Source organism: Narcine bancroftii, chromosome 6 (genome assembly GCF_036971445.1).
Source record: "Narcine bancroftii isolate sNarBan1 chromosome 6, sNarBan1.hap1, whole genome shotgun sequence".
Taxonomy (NCBI): domain Eukaryota; kingdom Metazoa; phylum Chordata; class Chondrichthyes; order Torpediniformes; family Narcinidae; genus Narcine; species Narcine bancroftii.
The window spans coordinates 70,454,072-70,473,870 of NC_091474.1; the positions used below are offsets into that span (position 1 = coordinate 70,454,072).

A 19,799-nucleotide genomic window follows, 5' to 3' on the forward strand; every position below is an offset into this window, starting at 1 on the left:
TAGGTGGTGCCGGTAGAGGACCCATGATTCGGAGCCGAACAGGAGTGTGGGTATGACAACGGCTCTGTATACGCTTATCTTTGTGAGGTTTTTCAGTTGGTTGTTTTTCCAGACTCTTTTGTGTAGTCTTCCAAAGGCGCTATTTGCCTTGGCGAGTCTGTTGTCTATCTCATTGTCGATCCTTGCATCTGATGAAATGGTGCAGCCGAGATAGGTAAACTGGTTGACCGTTTTGAGTTTTGTGTGCCCGATGGAGATGTGGGGGGGCTGGTAGTCATGGTGGGGAGCTGGCTGATGGAGGACCTCAGTTTTCTTCAGGCTGACTTCCAGGCCAAACATTTTGGCAGTTTCCGCAAAGCAGGACGTCAAGCGCTGAAGAGCTGGCTCTGAATGGGCAACTAAAGCGGCATCATCTGCAAAGAGTAGTTCACGGACAAGTTTCTCTTGTGTCTTGGTGTGAGCTTGCAGGCGCCTCAGATTGAGGCGTAAAGGTACGTAAAGGTAATTGGTTACTACTCAGGAAGGTTCTTGTTGGTTTCAGAGAGAGATTTGTTGCTCGTTCAATACACACAAACTGATTTACTTCCATCAGCCACTTTTGGGTCTTGCCGAAGAAACTTGTCCAATCAGGGTTTTTCAAATGATAACCTCTTCTTCCAGGTCACCACAGAGTTCCTTTTGTTTCCCTTATTGTAAGGACCACAAGGGCTTTGAACATGCCAAATTCAAAACTCATAACCCGTCTTCAAAATGGGGTTTCAACAGGCTGCCAGCTTGTCATGTTGCAGCCTCCAAAAGCCACTGCAGAACTCAATTCTCTCTCTCTCTCTCTAAGAATCCTGTTTGTTTATTATCCTCACTCTCTGTTTGCAAGACCACATGACCCCTCTTAGAACAGCAAACTGCAACCAAACAGATGTTCGGCACCAGAATCAGATTTTTCCTGGCCATCTGTTGCTTTCAAATCAGTAGTCCATTTACTCCACAGCATCAGTCCAATTAACACCTTGTGAAGTCTCCATAGGCATTTTTCTAAGTTTCTCTAAAGTCACTGTGGACATGACATCTCTCCTTATGCATAGCTCTTGCATTTTAAATGAGATCTATTTTGTGAAGTGTTCCTCTGTTTGTGAAGTGACCTACACATTAAACCCCCACAATCTATCTCTTTTAAAAACATTTATATATAACATAATATAACCCGTAACAACAGCACTAAAAATGTCTTGATATATTGATTTTAAATTGCATAAAATATCAAATAAATAAAGAGAGTTGTTTAAGTGGATGATAGTAGCTTAAAATGAAGCTGATAGTTGATTCCCTAATGCAGGTGAGATAGTGGTGACACCAGTCAATGGTTTTCCATAACAGGGATAAGTTCATGAACCTGGAAGTTGTCATTTGTTCCATTGAGATAGTTTGTATTTTAGTTGGACTGTGAAAAATAATCTCCAGTCTTTCTTAAATTCCCTTTAATGATCAATATTTGCTAATGGTCCAACATCAAGCTTCACAGCAACATGGTTGAGCAATCACAATGACTACCTACATTGCCATCAGAGCCCAACATCTCCTCGCACCTATTCTCTTGATCTTTGAACAGCAGACTGTCCAGAAGAACTAATTGTTCGAGTGAACTTGGTTGCAAACGTTAATCACCAAGGTGCTGGAGAACCGTTCTGATTTGTTAGTTGGGGGGTATCTTGTCTCATCTACAGCATTTCTGGGAGTTACCTCCAGGTCACTCAAGAGTGAGATAAAATTATGCAACTTGGGTAAAATTAAGATCAGCAACAAAAATTAATGAAGCACTCAACACACCAATGTTTCAACACACAAAGCTGTTCAAGCCGTCTACAAACAGTACACCTTCAATGCAAGAGTGAAGAGAAATCCCTTCCTGAGCTTTCTTCATTGAGAAATGGCTCAGCCAACATGACTGGCTGTCATTAGTTACTTTTATAGGGCATTCTACGCACAAACTCTGAAGATATTATCGTGAAGGAATTCTGACAATGGAAAGAGGAAAAAAAAAATCAAGGCAGGAGTCAAGAAGCTGTGACGTACTTTTTAAAGGGAGAATGATTCATTTTCAGAGTTAATGGCGCTGCTGTCAAAATCTTGCTCAGGGCAGGAAAGATGGGGGCAGAAAAACTGGGCACAGAAGCCAGAGCAGCAAGTTAATAACTGATGACTTCCATCAGCTGCCGAGATAGGGTGAAAAGGTGGACCATTAAGAAGGGTTGCAAGGAATCACAACTGACAACTCCAATACCCAAAAGTCAAGGTAGATGGAATAGACACCGTTGTAAGTTACAGCAAAGGCATGAAGAATCTTGCTAATGAAAAGTGGCTATCCTCTCGAATACAAAATTAAGTGCATTGCGACAGACTGTCATTGGATTTAGTATTTATGAGAAAAACCATTCCGTTTCTCTGGACTACAATTAACAGCGAAATGCTTTTGAGTTGTACCTTTCATGTGACTAAATGTTCATAGGTGCTCATTATAAACCACAGAATGTGGTGTTACGAGTCCAGAGAACCCTAAAATCCAGCAGCAATAGATATACACCATGACCAAGGGTTACTTGAACAAAAGGTGCTTTTAATTATCTTTGAACATGAAAACAGAATCAAATTTTAACTTATCTCTATTGACTCACTTAACCTACTTAAACCTCTTCTAATGCTAAGCGCATTAGTTCAACAAAGTTCTTTGGTTCACAGTCCAATCTCACTTGTACTGTGCACAGAAGTTAACATTAATAAAGTTCACCAGGCTTTGGTGCTTAACAGGTAAATGGTTCCCACTTAGAAGAGTGCTTGTTGGTTTTCAGAGAGAGAGCTTTTCTTGTTTCAGGTCACCACAGAGTTCCTTTCTGTTTGTCCTATTCCAAGGGAAACACCGGACAGCCAGTCCTCTCCTTTGACCAAGCCGTCTTCCAAACCTTGCCAGCTTGTCCCTCTGGAACCGATGTCTCTCTCTCTCTCTCTCTCTCATCCTCTCCTCTCCAAGAGCAAAGCCTGCTTTTTTTCTGCTCTCTGCCTGCTTTTTTTCTGCTCTCTGCCTGCTTTTTTTCTGCTCTCTGCCTGCAAAGATCACATGACCCTCCAGACGGCAAGTTGCATTTTCCAGGCAAAGCTGCTACTGCCTGTTGTTACATTTGTTGCCTTTTCCAAATGACAGTCCATCATGAGTCTGAGCCCTCTTGCAAAAGCTCCTGCAAAAATTCTGTATTTTAAAGTGTTTGTGTGTGACCTGCTCTAACAAACCTTTCCTAATTTATCTCCCAAACACCTCGATGTACTCTGTCACAGAAGTATGATCAACGACTGGATAATCACAAGGCAAAATGAGGCAGAGGGTGAACAGTCTGGGAGCATATGTGATGTGCTCCATATGGTAGCATGATGGACAGGAGAGTGTACGAGCTGACATGCCAGGCTGGGTGTAAACTGGGATCGGCTCACAGAGGGACTTTGTAAAAGAGCGAGACTATCACCCACCTGGTGGAGTGCTGAAGGCTGGAAAAAGCCTTGAGTAAAATATGGAGACAACTGTGAATTTTCTCTTGCTTGTCAATTTTTTTCCTGTTAACCTCCTCTCTCCAGGGTAGTTCATACCCAAACCCAGTGTTTAAATACCATTGCAAGAATAAGTTAGATTAATATTGTTTCAACTATTGACAATTACTAAGGATCACAGAGTGGAAACAGGCCCATTGGCCCAAATTCCCCACATTAATTAAAATGTCCCATACCTACTGCTTCCACCTGGCTGCATTTGGCTTGTACCCTTCTAAACCCATCCGATCCACATATTGGCCCAAATCTTTTCTTAAATGTTGCAATAGTACCTGCCTTAGGCACTTACCCCAACAGCCCATTCCAGACACCCACTACCCTCTGTGTATAAAGGATATCCTTCAGGATATCTCACCCCCTCACCTCTATCCTCTGGTTCCTGAACCCCCTGCTCTGGGCAAAATGATCTCTACATTCATCCGATCTATTCCACCCATGATTTTGTAGACCTCTATGAAATCACCCCTTATCCACCTGTGTTAGCAAGGAATAAAGTCCTGGTCTGCTCAATCACTCCCAATAACCCAAGCCTAGAAGTCCTGGAAACATCCTGGTAAATCATCTCTACACACTCTCAAGCTTGTCAATATCTGTCCTTTATCTTGTTGACCTAAACTATACATGATACTCAAATGGGGCCTCACCAACATTGTAAACAACTGCCACATGACTTTTCAACTTTTATACTCAAAACTCTGATGAAGGACAATGTGTTGAACACCTTTTGCCCAACCTATATACCACTCTTAAGATACTATGTACCTGAACTCTTAAATTCTTCTACTGTACAACACTCCTCAGATCCCAACCAATCACTGTGTAGGTCCTACCCATGTTATACTTCCCAAAATGCAAAACCTCACCTTTCCCTGCATTAAATTCCATCAACTATCCCTCTACCTACCTGCCCATGATCCTGCTGTAATCTCTGGCAACTGATTTAACTAGCTCAAATATCAGACACTTCTGTGACATTCCCACACTTACTAATCATGTTTTCATCTAAACAATTTGCATAATTTGAACTGGATGTACATAAAATCCAATGGTTTCTCCCTGAGCCCAGGCATGTCCAAAGCAGCTGAGGTGATTCACTGTGCTAGAATCTTGTACAGCATGGAAATAGGCCATTTGGCCCAAATCACAAGGGCATCCTTCTATCTTTACCTCACTGGCCAGGACTTGGTCCGTAGATACTTTTTAAATGTTGCCCGTGACCCATCTTCAACCACGTTCTGAGGCAGTGCATCCTGCATGATGAATATTTCCCTCATCACCTCTCAAAATCTCTTTCCCCCTTCCCCTAAACTTTCCAAATTTGAGTACAACTGGATATATAAGTGGGAAATTGGATCTGGCCTGCTTCAGGGAAAAGTCTCCACTTTCAAAGGGCTGACCACTTCATTGGAAGGGAAGGATAAAATGTGGCTTCTATGGGGTTGTGAGTGAAAGGATATTTTTAGGAAGAAAACTGGACAGAAAGAAGGAAGAAGGACCAACCGGTTGGCGTAACAGTTAGTGCAACACCATTAGAGTGCCATCCATCAGGACCACTGTGTGTAAGGAGTTTGTACATTCTCCTCGTGACTACAGGGGTTTTTCCCAGGGGCTCTGGTTTCCTCCCACTGTTCGAAATGAACCAGGGTGTAGATTAATTAGGTATAATTGGACAACATGCTTCCATGGGCCGAAGAGTCCTGTTACTGTGCTGTATGTCTAAATTTAAATAAAATTGGCTTCCTTCCTAAACATTTGGTACGTACGCCAATTCTTCATTGACACAGGCAGGCATTTTCCACTGAGGTTAGATGAGACAAGAGCGAGAGGACAGGAGTTAATGGTGAAAGGTGAAATGTTGAAAGGGGACATTAGGAGGAACTTCTTAATGCAGAGAGTGATGAGAGTGTGGAATGAGCGGGCAGCTGAAGTGGTGAGCGTGACGCTGGCAAGCTTACTAATCATGTTTTCATTAAGAAAAATGTGGATGGGTACATGGATGGGAGGGTAACGGTGCAGGTCCAGTAGTTCGGCACAGACCAGATAGATCAAAGGGCCTGTTTCTGTATTCTAGAGTGTTCTATATTTCTCACAAATTACTGAAATAAAATCGAATTTCTGAACAGAACAATAATGACTTTTGCAAATCTAGTATCTAATGAGTGTTTGTTATCCATAGAAGTGCAATTTGCCATTTATTTCCACTGTGCAGGCTACGAATCCATTGATTGTGTGATTTTCCATTTATAACGTTTTCAAGTGGTTAATGGATCGAAAAATGAGTTGGCCTTTCCGATATGCTAAACTGTCACTCAGATGATGAGCAGCTAATCTGCCGTAACTTCCAACGCTGGCAAGACTGCATGCTTTAAACAGATTTTATCCTTTAATTGCTGAAAATTTGATATTTGAGGCTCCTATTTCAACTTCAGTGGGACTTTTATTAATTAACAACTACACACTCGGTTTGATAGGAAAGCAGAGAGGAGGGATACACCTCAGATAATGAATGATGTTTCATTCTGGGAAATGCAATCCAACAGTTTGACTTTTCTCTTTGGAGCTCTGAAGGAGAAGAGGTGGCTTAATAGAGGTAAATATAATTATAAGGGGCAGGGTAACCTAAGCAAATACCAGAGGATATCTGTTTAAGGTGAATGGAGGAAAGTCGAGGGGAGATGTCAGAAGTAAGTAAGTCACAGTGAGTGGTGGGTGCCTGGAATGCATTGCCATGGGTAGTGGTGATTTTGGGTCAATAGGGACATTCAAATGACTCTTAGATTGGTGCATGGACGTAATATAAATAGAGGGTTATGGGTATGAGGTCAGGAATGGTTAGATTGTTGTGAGGTAGATTTATATAGGTGGCCTGATAAAGGGCCTGTAATGTTCTGTTCTCGGTTCTACTTTCCAGATTTCCATTTTATTCAGCTGTGGCAGATTATTTTACACTTCTTCACTGTGAGAAGTTTATTTCAATTTTCGGCAAATATTTAAATGTAAATGTAATTTTTTTTTAAATTTAGACATCCAGCAATGAAACAGGCTATTTTGGCCCACGAGTCCATGCCGCCCAATTTACACCCCATTAACCTACACCCCCAGTACGTTTTGAATGGTGAGAGGAAACTGGAATCCCCGGGGGAAAGCACGGGGAGAATGTACAAACTCCTTACAGATAGCACAGGATTCAAACCCAAGCCTGGTCCCCGATCGCTGGCACTGTTGAGGCGTTGAATTAACTGCTGCACCAACCGTGCCGCCCAGTACCTTACCCTGAAGTGAAATGAGAAGGAATAGTCACTGAGAATCTCAGACAATGTCACTTGCGGTTTTGATTTTTAAATGTATTCAATGTATTTACAACATAATAGAATCTGATTCCATTGCCGCCAAATTAACCTACAAACCCAATAGGTTTTGCAGAGTGGGAGGAAACTGCAGTGCCTGGAAAAAACTCACACAGGTCACGAGGAAAACACGCAAACTCCTTATAATAAGACTGGAGAAGAGAGCAGAGTTGCTGATGGAAGGCCGACTGCGACTTTGAGGAAAAAGTAATAGTTCTGAAGGGCTTGCAATGTTGGCATAAATGGGTCATTTTCAGATTGGCAATCAGTAACTAGAACGTCCTCCACAATCACCTCAACACCAGTGCTCCAGAAGGAAGCATACCCAGTTCCTTTCCTCCCTGATACCCATGATTGTGTGACCAACATCATCTATAAATTTGTGGATGACATTGCTGTTTAAGTAACAGTGAGGAAAAGTACAGGAAGAAGATAAATGGTCTCATGTCTCAGTATCAGGACAACAACCTTTCCGTCAATGTCAGTAGGACTATAAAGCAGGCTGCTCTTTTCAGGAAGACGAGTGGGGCTTTGTTTCACTGTCCACATCAAGCCAGTGAGGTGGAGAAGGCACTCAGTGCCATGTTCCTCAGAATAGGTATCTCCAACAACCGGACCTGGACCAACCATGTCAATGTGATGGCCAAGAAGATGCAGCAAAGTTTCCACTTCCTCAGGAGCCTGAGAAAATTTGGCATTTTCCTGGCATTCCCCAACAGCGTCAGGCTGTCAGAATGTGTCACTGCATGGCGTGGAGGATGCTCCTCCAAAAACTGCAAGGAACTGTACAGAATCATGAACGCAGCTCAGATCATCAGACAAATCTTCCTCCCCTCCTTCAAATCCATTTACATCTCATGTTGCCATGTGGGAGCAGCCAACACACAAGCGGATTCATCACAGCCACACTCTTCTCGCCCTCCAACCATCAGGAAGAAGATTGAAGAAGGTGAAATCAGACACTACCAGATTCAAAGGCAGTTTCTTTCCCACTGCCACCAGTCTCCTGAACAAACCACAACTGGTAAAATACCATTTCCCTCACTGTTCAAATCAATCTCCTTCTGGAACTCTAATCTCTGTATTGAGCTTTATTCTGCTGCATTTATGTATGGATAAACTTAATACATAGCATGCTAAACAAACCTTTACTGCTGGTCCAAGCCTCAACTATTTACAATCTATGTTAAGGACTTAAGGCAGGCCCGCAAATTGTGGGGCTGACACAGAGAACTTGTAATGGCTCCAGATACATCACCCAAGTGTGCAAGAACTCGACAAGTGAAATCTAAAGCAGTGACATCATCCATTCTTGGAAGCCAAAATGAAAATGCTAATTATTAGTCCATGATACATGGTGATTTGGTTCCTAGTACAGGAAATACAAAGAACTGTCATGCATTTAATGGGTTGAAAGGTTAGCTTTTATGGCAAAAGGCTTACAAGGTGGAAGTAGGCAAACGTTGATGCAATGGGTAAGTGACTTGAGTACCTGACCGCAGCGCATATTTTGGTAAGGAATTACTTGCATTGGAAGCAAGGCAGAAAGAATCACCCCTGCCCAGCATCACCTACAGTAATTGATGATGAATTAAGGCCAGCAAACACCCATGAGGGATTTACGGAATGAGTTAAATTCTGTACAGAGAAAATTATTTGTTTCAGCGCACAGTGGCCTTAGGCAAGTGGATGAGGACCTGTGTGAGTTCTAGAGAAGCCTCGCTCACCTCCAAATGAAACCAATGCATGCTGTGTGGAAAACAGTCCATGACACTTGGACGGTGGACTCTAATGTGCTAATTCTACCTGGTATAAGTGCAGTTCACGTTTGATGACCAAAAAAAATGTTGCCAGCCTTGAAATGTTATTTCATAATGGTCACGATTTCCCGAGGGAGCGAGAGGTGCCCATCAATATTCCGCCATAATAAAAGCAGAAAGTGCTGGAAATGCTTGGCGTGGAAGGCACCATGGCAGAACGGATAAGGCAAGACCGTGAATGGAAGAGAAAAATCTAGTGGACATAGACTCAAGATTCAGGGGAGTAGATTTAAGACAGAGATGAGGAAAAACTGTTTTTCCCAGAGAATCTGTGGAATTCTCTGCCCAGGGAAGCAGTTGAGGTGACGTCATTAGACATATTTAAGGTTCAGTTAGATAGATTTTTACATTAAAAAAAAGGAATTTGTGGCTATGGGGGAAAAGGCGGGTAGGTGGAGTTGAGTCAATGATCAGATCAGCCATGAGCTCATTGAATGGTGGAGCAGGCTTGACAGGCCAGATGGACGACTCGTGCCCCTATATCTTTTGTTATGAGTAGGTGAAATAATGTAGCCATTAAAGGCGCAGTGAAGATCCTCTGTTAAACATTGGGCCAAGGAGAGTATGGTTTGTAGAGGTTGAATCTGATGCCCAATTCATAACCCACCAAAGACCCTTTGATATCTCACTCTGATCTCATGATATTTTTTTATCTTGACTTACATTCATCTCCAGAGTTTAAAAATAAATCCAACAAAACAACTTCTCTTACCTGCCATTGAGTTGCCAGTCGATCTGCAGTATTTAAGCATGGCCAGTAGACTGAAGTTCTATCTTCAGTTCACTAAAGTAATGCCAGAATAAGCAAGCTCATGTATGGTTGCACAGCCTTGAAGATGATCTGCTGTGAGGTAGTTTGAGGAAAATGTCGAGGTAGATACACTACCATCAAAGACCAGACAATCACACTGAAAAATGTTAATTAAATTTTGTTTGATTTTAAATTTGAGAAAGAAGGGTCATATGAAAAATCTCAAAGATTAACCCTCTTGCATTACATTTCTAAAACCTCCAGAGAATATTTCAGTTTTATTTCAGCGGGTTCTTAGCCTTCACAGTGTTTAAAGATTTTTTTTGGTTTGGCAGATTAATACCTCGGAGAAAGTCAGATCAAATTGCTTTAAGAATGTAGCACAGCCTATTATGTAGTGACTAAAGCGTAAAGTTCAATACTGACTGAAAGCTCGTGACTTGAAATTAAGGTGCTGCCATTGGTTTACACCAGTGTGAATTACTATTAAACGCTCTAAAGAAAATAGATTTCAGATTTATTGTCAGAGAGCATGACATCACATACAACGCTGAGATTCCTTTTTCCTGCAGCAATGGCAGAATTAGTGAAAAAACAACAGGGTCGGTGTCAGGACAAGTCTAATCGGGGGGGGGGCATTAGTGTAACTGCCTGGGGGAGGGCACAATCTGATGTTCGAGAACTCACTCAGCGGGGGAGGGGGCTGGTGGTGGTACCTGCCATGAACCTTCTCCGTGGGCCACTCCGACATAACAAACAAACGTGCCGCTTATATCGCATGGAAACTAGTGACTTTAGTGACACTAGTGCTGTGGTGGGGGGGGGGGCACAATGACTCATTCTGGGGGGGGTGGCAATGCCTGCGAATGCACCCCTTGGCACTGACTGTGGGAAATAAACTGTAAGCAGCATGAAACACTGGAACAAACAAAGAACTGTAAACAAACTAACTGTGCAGGAAGAATAGATTGGGCTGAAAGGTGGCAACGTGAGTATTTTCACCTCCCACCGTCTAGATGTCAAGCTGTTGACATTTTAACATCTCTGAGGAGGATTTGAAATGACTGGATCGCTGAGAATGGAGGATGAAATAGACAGTCCCCAAGGAAAGGTGAGAACAGAGCAGAAGGCTCAAAGTTCTTCTGTGGTCCTTGGAGGAATGTTCCAGCCCTTCCTGTATCTTCGTACCACTCATCACCCTCCACGTATTCTGCTGAGCTGCAAAACAAAAAATGCCCTTCAGTGCCTATAAATTGTAAATGTTGTTTACTGGAAAGGACACCAATAAATAATCTTCAGGAATCTCCCAGAAAGAAAGTGCAAGGTTTGTTCACATAATCAGTGATTGGGTCTTGTTTCCTTTTTGACAAATGATGATTATCTTCCAAATTGACTTTCAAGCAGAATCATGTGGCATTACATCATGGAACAAATCCTTCAGCTCAAATCATTCCATAGAGCCATAGAACATTGCAGCACAGAAAATGGCCTCTTCAGCCCTTCTAGTCTGTGCCAAAACAATTTATTTTCCCTGCCCCACTGACCTGCACCCAGTCCTCCATACCTCTCTCATCCATGTACCTGTCCAAATTCTTCTTAAATGCTAAAATTGAGCCCACATTTACCCCTTCAGCTGGCAGTTAGTTCCACACTCCCACCACTCTCTGTGCAAAGAAATTATCCCTTAAACTTTTCCCCTTTCACCCTTAACCTATGTCTTCTGGTTTGTTTCTCACCTACCCTCAAGTGGAAGAAGCCTACTTGCATTTAATCTAGGTATAGCCATTATAATTCTGTATACCTCTTTCAAATTTCCCATCATTCTTCAAGGGAATGAAGTCCTAACTTGTTAAACCTTTCCCTGAAACTCAGTTTCTCAAGACCTAGAAAAATCGTACTAAATTTTATCTGCATTCTTTTAATTTTATTTCTATCTTTCCTGTAGTTAGGTGATCAAAACTACACACAATACTGCAAATTTGGCCTCACCAATGTCTTAAGTAACTTCACCATAACATCCCAACTCTTATACTCAATATGATTTCAGAAAGCCAATGTCCCAAAAGTTCTCTTAATGACCCTATCCACCTGTGAGGCCACTTTCAGGGAATTATGTATATTTATTCCCTTATCCCTCTCTTCTACCACACTAGTCAGTGCCCAACCATTTACTATGTATATCCTAGCTTGGTTTGTCTTTCCAAAATACAGCAGTTCTCACTTGTTTGCTATTAAGTTCCATCGGCCATTTTTCAGCCCATTCTCCAGCTGGTCCATATCCCTCCTGCAAGCTTTGAAACCCTTCCTTGCTGTCCACAACACCTCCAATAATTCATACCTACCTTGTGGGTATTCAGATGACATTTGCCTGAATTTGACCCACATTCTTCTAAATCCCAACTACATATATTTGTCCAAATGCCTTTTAAAGATTCTAATTGTACCCACATCTATAGCTTTCTCTGGCAGATCATTCTAGTGATGGACTCCCTTCTGAGTGAGTAAAGATCAAGTTCCTGTTAACTCACTCCCCCCTCTCCTTAAACCTATGCCTTCTAGTTCTAGGATCATATAACCTGTGAGCATTAATTTTATCCATGCTTCATACCCCTCAGCCTCCTATATTCCAGGGAATAAAGGCCCTGACTCTCTTTGTAGCTCAAGCCCTCAGTCCTGGCCACAGTGATAGAGGGAGAGAGGGGCAGAGAGGGGGATTGAGAGGGAGAAAGGGGAAGAGAGGAAAGAAAGAGAAAAAAGGAGGGATGTTTGGTCTATATGAGAGAGACAAAAACCAATGATTCTGGCTCCATTTATTTACTGTATGTTGTACTGGTCTTCTCAGCATTTGAAAGGATGCCCCCTCTCTATCACTCACTCACACACTCTCACATGTTCTCTCTCCCTCTTTCTCCCCTACTCTCTCACCCTCCCTCTCACCCCCGTTCATGCCCTCCTTCTCACTTTCTCTCTTACATTCCCTCTCCGTCTTTCTCTCCTCTCTCCTGATGTTGGAAAGATTTGGCTGAAATCTGTTTAGAATTTTGAAGAATGGGAGCAAATGTGATTGAAACATATATTACCCTGAGGATCCATGGAGGATGTACTTCTTGTGGAAGGCTCCAGATATAAAGGGCTTCAAAGTCGGGCAAGAAGAACACAAAATCAATCTATTTGCTGAAGAGCTATTCTACCTATCAGAGCAGCTAAATCTTTGGAAAAAATTACATAAAACTAGAAAAATATGGAAGAATATCAGGCTTCAAAATAAATATGGATAAAATTGAGATTAACAAATTTTGAATATGAAAGATACCAAAAAGGAAGTAAATTTAAATAGAATAAAATATCTTGGAATAGAAACTGACAATAACTTGCAAAATCTGTACAAACTAAATGATGTTCCTCTTCTTGGAAAGATAGAAAGAGACCTGCAGAAATGGAGAGACTGACCAATCACTCTGGTGGGAAGGAGTAACTGCATCAAAACTAAAGTAACGCCAAGACTACAATACCTTTTCCAATCACTGCCAATTCCGTTACCTATAAACTTTTTAAAGCTACTAAACAGCCATATTAGACAGCTCCTATGAAATAATAAGATACCAAGAATTGCACTGGAAGAACTGACATGGGACTGTGGGCTAAAATTTCGGAAATGTGTTTTAGATGTGGGATTGAGACAAGAACTTATCTACATGCATGAAAGTGAGTTTATTTTGACAAGAAATCGTAGAAATTTTAACCAGGATAACAAGAGGTGGCCTTCACAGGTAACCCAGAGCTGTATCTATTAGGTAATTTCATGGAAACAACTATCAAATCTCGTTTATAAAAATAGCACTGGCGGTAGCGAAAAAATGTATCACGATCAGTTGGAAGTCTGCCTCCCCTCTACTTATAGTATGATGGACTGTGGAAATGAACAGCTATGGAAAAAAAATCACATATAACTTAAAGAATAAATATGACACTTTTGTAAATGTCTGACAGCCATACCTGGACCACATAGGAGCCCAGATACAGTAATAAAAAGGAACAAAAAAGAGCATAAAAGTAACTATTATATATGCAAAAACAGTTTCCCCAACTGCACTCTATATACTTAAAATATATTTAAGCTCTGACACTGAATGGATCTGTATGTAAGGGGGCAGTGGGGGGGGCAGTGGAGGGAGACAGGGACTGTTTTGTTTTTTGTTTGCTGTGTTTGTGAGAGAAAGTTTAAGATATTGTATATTTAAAATGTCACTAAATATAATTTTTGAAAAAACAAAAATAAAATATTCCAAAAAAAACATAAAGATATAATTTTAAATAAATATATATAAATAGTTTGGGATGATTTACTCAGTGACAGGAATTTGTTCAACAATCTCACAACCTGTGGAAAAAGCTATTTCCCACCCTGGCAGTCCTGATTGGATGCTCCTGGATCTCTTACCTGGTGGTAGTGGGTCAAAAAGACTGTGCGCTGGATGCAAAAGATTCTCAATAATTATTTGAGCCCTGTGTAAGCGCACTCCCTGTAAATATAATCGCTAATAGCAAATAAGAGGACAACTTTTTAAGATTGGGTTGAATTTTTCTTTCGTCTCCAAGATCACTTCTGTTCATGAGAAGATAATTTGAAAATACAACAATGGTATATAGAAATGAATAAATGTATTCCATTAGAAAAAATAACATATAGTTTAAGAAATAATATTGAAATATTCGAACAAGTATGGGAGCCTTACATTAAATACAATAGCGAAAACCTACCGGGGACAACCATTACCTAAGTTGATGGAAGGAGAAGGAAAGAAAAGAATGGACTCTGTAGAATTTCTGGTGTATTTTTGTTGAATGACAACATTGTCTGACTGAATTAATGCAACCTAGATTGTATACCTAAAATGGATGAGAGGGGGGGGGGGGTGGGGGAGTGGCTTGGGAGGAGGGAGGTGGGGGGGGGGAGAAAAAGTCACTGTAAATGTGTGAAAAAGAAAAAGTGTATATCATGGCTATTGTGATTTATGGTGTGAAAAATAAAAAAATTAAAAAAAAAGAAGTGCTGAAAACATAATCTTTGATCATTTCAACATTAAAGTTAAAATGTGATGATAAGCAAGGGGGTGAACCTCCCCCAGTTCAGATTGCAATCAGATCAGCCTTCTGACTTTCTGGAATGGCAGAAAATTCTGCTGATTCGTATTTTCTTATGTATTAAAGCTTGGAGTCACGTCATGTCCCACACAAAGTCATTCTGAAGAAAGGCCAGTGTTCCTTGTTTGCATTGTGTTCCAGCTGAATTGGACTCAGTAGCTTTTCATGCAACCCCTTAAGTTCAGATGTAATAAAAATGATGGCATGTCATGGCATTGCCAGGATGAAGTTGCCATCAACATTTTGGACCATTTAGTGGGAATGAGGCAATAATTACCATTAATGAGAAATTAAACTAGATCAACCCCACACAAATACCAGATCTGCAAGAGCAGGTCAAAGGCAGTATATTCTATAGCAGGGGTGGGCAACCTTTTTTTTAAACCTCACATTCCACCTTAAGTATTCCCTACGGCATAGATGTTCTGTGAGGATTTATTGTAAGTCGAAAGAAAAGTTTGAAAACCACTGTTTTAATCATCCCTAATTGACTCGTTATGTTCACAGTTTCATAGCCCTAAAGGAAATGGGGAATGATAATTTTTCCCAAGCAAAATACTTCAGTAATAATTGGGTCTAAAGCAGTGATTCTCATCCATCCCTTCCCACTCACATTTCACCTTAAGGAATCCCTTGCTAATCACAGAGCACCGATGGCATCAGGAATACTTAAAGTGGGATGAGAGTGGAAAGAAAGGGTTGAGAACCACTGGCATGGAGGTAGCACAGTTAATGGAGGCATGGCATGGTTAGTGTGAAGGGGCCATGGTTAATGAACGTTGGCACAGTTAGTGTACAGCAGAGGTTTGCAAACTTTTTCTTTCCACTCACATCCCACATTAAGCGATCCCTTACTAATCACAGAGCACCGATGGCGTAGGGATTACTTAAAGTGGGATGTGAGTTTTAAAAAAGAGGTTTCCCACCCTTTTCTATAGCATTGGTTTCAATTGCATTTCCCTTAATTGTCTATAAGAACAAGACAAGAATGTGGTGAAAGTCTTGACTTCCCTGGAAGGTAATAAGTTTGAATGATCTGTGAAAAACCTTCCAAGTTGACAAGCAGCTGAGGTATTGACTCCCTTTGTCATGAATTCAATGTTTACTGTCAAGTACGTGAAAGCGGGGCACTTTTATAAAGTGAGTACTGTGCTGGCAAGTTTCTTTTCTGGACCGAGAGTGTGTGAGAGTAGGACAGTTTAAGAAGATGAGAGGTATAAGCCGAACAAACATCGTAGAGCGGCCATTGTGTGAGTGGGCCAGGGTGAGAATGGTAGGTTGAGGCTATGGCTCAAGCACGTTCGTCGAGATGATGTAAAGACGAAGGAAAGTCTCTGGTGAGAGTCTATTATTATATATTCTTTGACCTTATTGAATAGAATTAATCAGCTGGCACTCAGGCAACACCGCGGGACTTTTCAACACCCAGCAATCAGGCCACCATGGGAATCGCAAACAGCAGACGCTCAGCACTTTTGAACATTGTGGGTGATTTAAAGGGTCAGCACACGGACCATTTAAACACTGCGGGAACTATCAGCAGCAGACTCACAAACCAGGCAAAGAAGACCCAACCAGATGGACATGGAGAGGGTGGGGCTACAGGTCAAGCTGAGGCGCCGGAACCTGAGGGAATAAGGGAGATGAACTTAGAGCTTTGATCAGTAGGTGGAATTACAATGTGGTGGCTGTTACAGAGATTCAAGGATAGGATTGACTGATGAAGGTACCAGGGTTTAGATTTTTAAAAGGGATAGGTAGGAGGTAAAAGAGGTGGGGGGGGGGGGGGTTAGCATTACTGATCAGGGATAGTATCATGGCTGCAGAAAGGGAGGTCGCTGTGGAGAGGTTGTCTGCTGAGTCGATGAGTGTGGAACTGAAACAGGAAGGGAGACCTTCCTATTTGGAGACCTCTCTATGCTTCCAAAGGGCCCTCGGGTCACCAAAGAGCAGCTAAGTAGTCAGATTCTGGAATGATGGGAGACTTCAATTTCCCCAATATTGACTGGAATCTCCTTAGTACAAGGGGGACAAATGGGACGGAGTTTGTCAGGTGTGTCCAAGAGGATCCCTGACACAGTAGGTGAACAAGCTGACTAGAGGATAGTGCACACAGTATCTAGTGCTGGGTAATGAATCTAGTCCGGTGACAGACCTCTCAGTGCGGGAGCATTTCAGTAGCAGTGACCACAACTCCTTGTCCATTAGCATAGCTGTGTTTAATTGGGAAAGGGCTAATTATTATGGCATAGGGCAGGAAATGGAGAGAGTAAATTGGGAATAGATGCTCTTGGGAAAAAGCACAGAACAAACGTTGAGAATGTTCAGTGACCAGTTATGCAGCGTTCTGGATAAAGGAATCGTGGTTGAGAGGAAGAAGGAAGCATGGTCAGGAAGGGTTTAGTCAGGAAGGGTTCATGAGAATTAATTGGTAGCCAGGAAGAAACTTAAGAAAGGACTTGGGAAAGTTTGAAGGAGGCACGAGAAGTCTGGCAAGTAGGATCAGGGAAAACCCTCAGTGCAAAACTAAACAATGAGTGAAGGTTGGGCCAATTTAATATAAAGGGGGGAACATATGCTGGAGGCAGAGCAGCTAAGGGGAGGTGCTAAATTAATAATTTACTTCAATGTTCACCTGAGCGAAATACCTTTATCATTGTGAGGACAGTATAGAACAGGCTTATGTGCTGAAGCACGAAAGCTTTTGGATTGACGAGTTCCCTGCACTGGAGGAGATTCACCCTAGGAAACTACAGGAAGTGAGGGAAGAGATTCCTGGGGCATTGGCAATGATCTTTGCATGCCCCACCCAACCACAGGGGAGGTCCTGGATGACTGGAGAATGCAAGGGTAGTTCTCTTGTTCAAATATGTTTCTAGTGCGAAAATTGGAAGACCGGTGAGTATTACATCAGTGTCGGGCAAACTGTTGGAGTGGATATTTGGGAGGAGGATTTATGAGCATTTTGTGAATCATAGTCTTCTCAAAGATGGTCCGTATGGCTCCGTGAGGGCAGGTCATGCCTCACGTGCCTGAGTTTTTGAAGGAAGTGACAAAAAAAGTTGATGAAGGTAGGACAGTGGATATGGTGTGGAAGGATTTTAGTAAGGCATTAGACAAAGTTCCCATTGTCATTTAGAAAGTCAGAAGGCATGGGAAACTTGGCTGTGTAGATTCAGAATTGGCTTGCCTGCAGATAGTAGATGGAATGTATTCTGCCCGGAGATCAGTGATGAGTAGAGCTCCATAAGGATCTGCTTTTTGTGATTTTTGGGAATGACCCGGAGAAATAAAGTGGAAAGATGGGTCGGTAAGTTTTGCAGATGACATGAAGTCTAGAGGTGTGGTGGATAGTATTGAAGACTGTTGTCAACTACAGCAGGATGGAGACTCGATGTAGAATTGGACAAATGGAGTTCATTCTGGATAAGTGTGAAATTGTGCATTTCGGAAGGTCAAACATGGTTAATGGCAGGATTCTTATCAGGGTGGAAGAACCGAGGGACCTTTTGGTCCACATCCATACATCCCACAAGGTTGTCGTGCAGGTTGATGGGGTGGATAAAAATGCTGACCTTCATGGAGACCGCATCACAGCTGTCTACATTGGGAGCTCTTGATAATAAAGTTGAACTTAAATGTTTAATTCTTAAAACAAATGATGGAGTTAACAAGTGGTTATAGTTCAAGTAAAATAAGTGCGATTAAAATAATTGAAAGTGTTCTTCGCATGTCAAAATAAAATGTCAGGATGATAAATGTTCCCCATAGCAGCACAGCTGGGGTGGAAAGGTCAGATTGGAAAGGAGAGACGGCCAACCATGTGCACTCTTACTTACTCCCCAGTTGCTTGGTGACCAGTGAGGTCACAATGGGTGGTATTGTCCCACCTCAGCAATGTGAGGGCAGAGAGAGACAGTGCCTTGCAGTACTGGCGGTGCCAACTGAGACCCCTACACTCTGCAAAGTTGCGTTGGAGGCCACGATCAATCAGGTAAGAGATGGATGATGCAAGGGGCACCTCCCTGGCTTGGGATTGGTGGGTTCAGGGCAGTCCAGGACATGGCATCAAGATGCTGCACTAGGGCCTTACTAGTCAATCGGCTAAAACCTACTTCACGTGGCATGATTTTTTTCAGAACTTATTGCAAGACAGCATTTGATGTCAGAACATCTATAACATTGTGTGTGGTGAGGATGACTGGGGATATTGTTGCACAAAGTTTGATGACAGATTTACAGGCTTGTGCATCAACATTTTCTTCCAATTGGTATGAATGTAAACTCAGATACATATGGATGTAGACAATGTAGAATAAGAAACATCTTTCAACATATAACAATAGCAAATGAATTATAAAACAAAACCTGGAAGAGACAAAATTATATATAAATGCATTTGTTATTGGAAGTCAGAAAATAAAATATGTTGAAGATCTTGCCCCCTAAACTCACATTCCACCTTAAGCAATCTCTATGCTATAGGTGCTCTGAGATTAGTAAGGGATTGCTTAAGGTGGAATGTGAGTAGGAAGGGAAGACTGAGAATCTCTGCTCTCGACTGAAATATTTTGCTTGAGAAAAATTGTCATTGGCCCATTTCCTTTGGAGTGATGAAACCGTGCACATAATGAGCCAAATGGGTGGGTACGATTAAAACAGTGGTTTTCAAATATTTCTTCCCACTTACATCCCACCTGAAGCAATCCCTTACGAATCACAGAGCACCGATGGCATAGGGATTACTTCAGGTGGGATGTGAGTTTAGTGGTGGGGGGGGAGTTGGAAAACCACTGATCTTGATGGATCCCACAGAATTAATGTCTTTAGGGTGTTTATTATTGTGGATTTTTTTTAATTTGGAGATTTAACATGGTAACGGGTCCATCTGTGCTGCTCAAATACACCCAAAAATTAGCCCACTGACCCCCCCCCCCCACCCCACCTACATCTTTGGAACATGAGAAGAAAGCAGAGGACCTGAAGTGAATATACAAACTCCTCAAAAACAGTGGTGGATTCGAGCCCTTGTCGCTGGCTATAATCATAGATGTGTTAACAGCTCCATCAGTTGTGTCACCCTATGGTTGATGAGTACACACTGATGACTGTTTCCATTGAAATTCAAAGCATGGTGACTTGGTT

At 41.9% G+C, this 19,799-nt stretch overlaps 1 long non-coding RNA gene across 1 annotated transcript in view; it reads right to left on the reverse strand.

Moving 5' to 3' along the window:
• Positions 1–9,655, reverse strand: part of LOC138737525 (uncharacterized) — a 31,688-nt gene extending 22,033 nt beyond the window's left edge. The window contains exon 1 of the long non-coding RNA XR_011340999.1: positions 9,471–9,655. This is a non-coding gene — a long non-coding RNA (uncharacterized lncRNA). The remainder of the gene's footprint in view (positions 1–9,470) is intronic.
• Between the last annotated feature and the right edge of the window lie 10,144 nt (positions 9,656–19,799).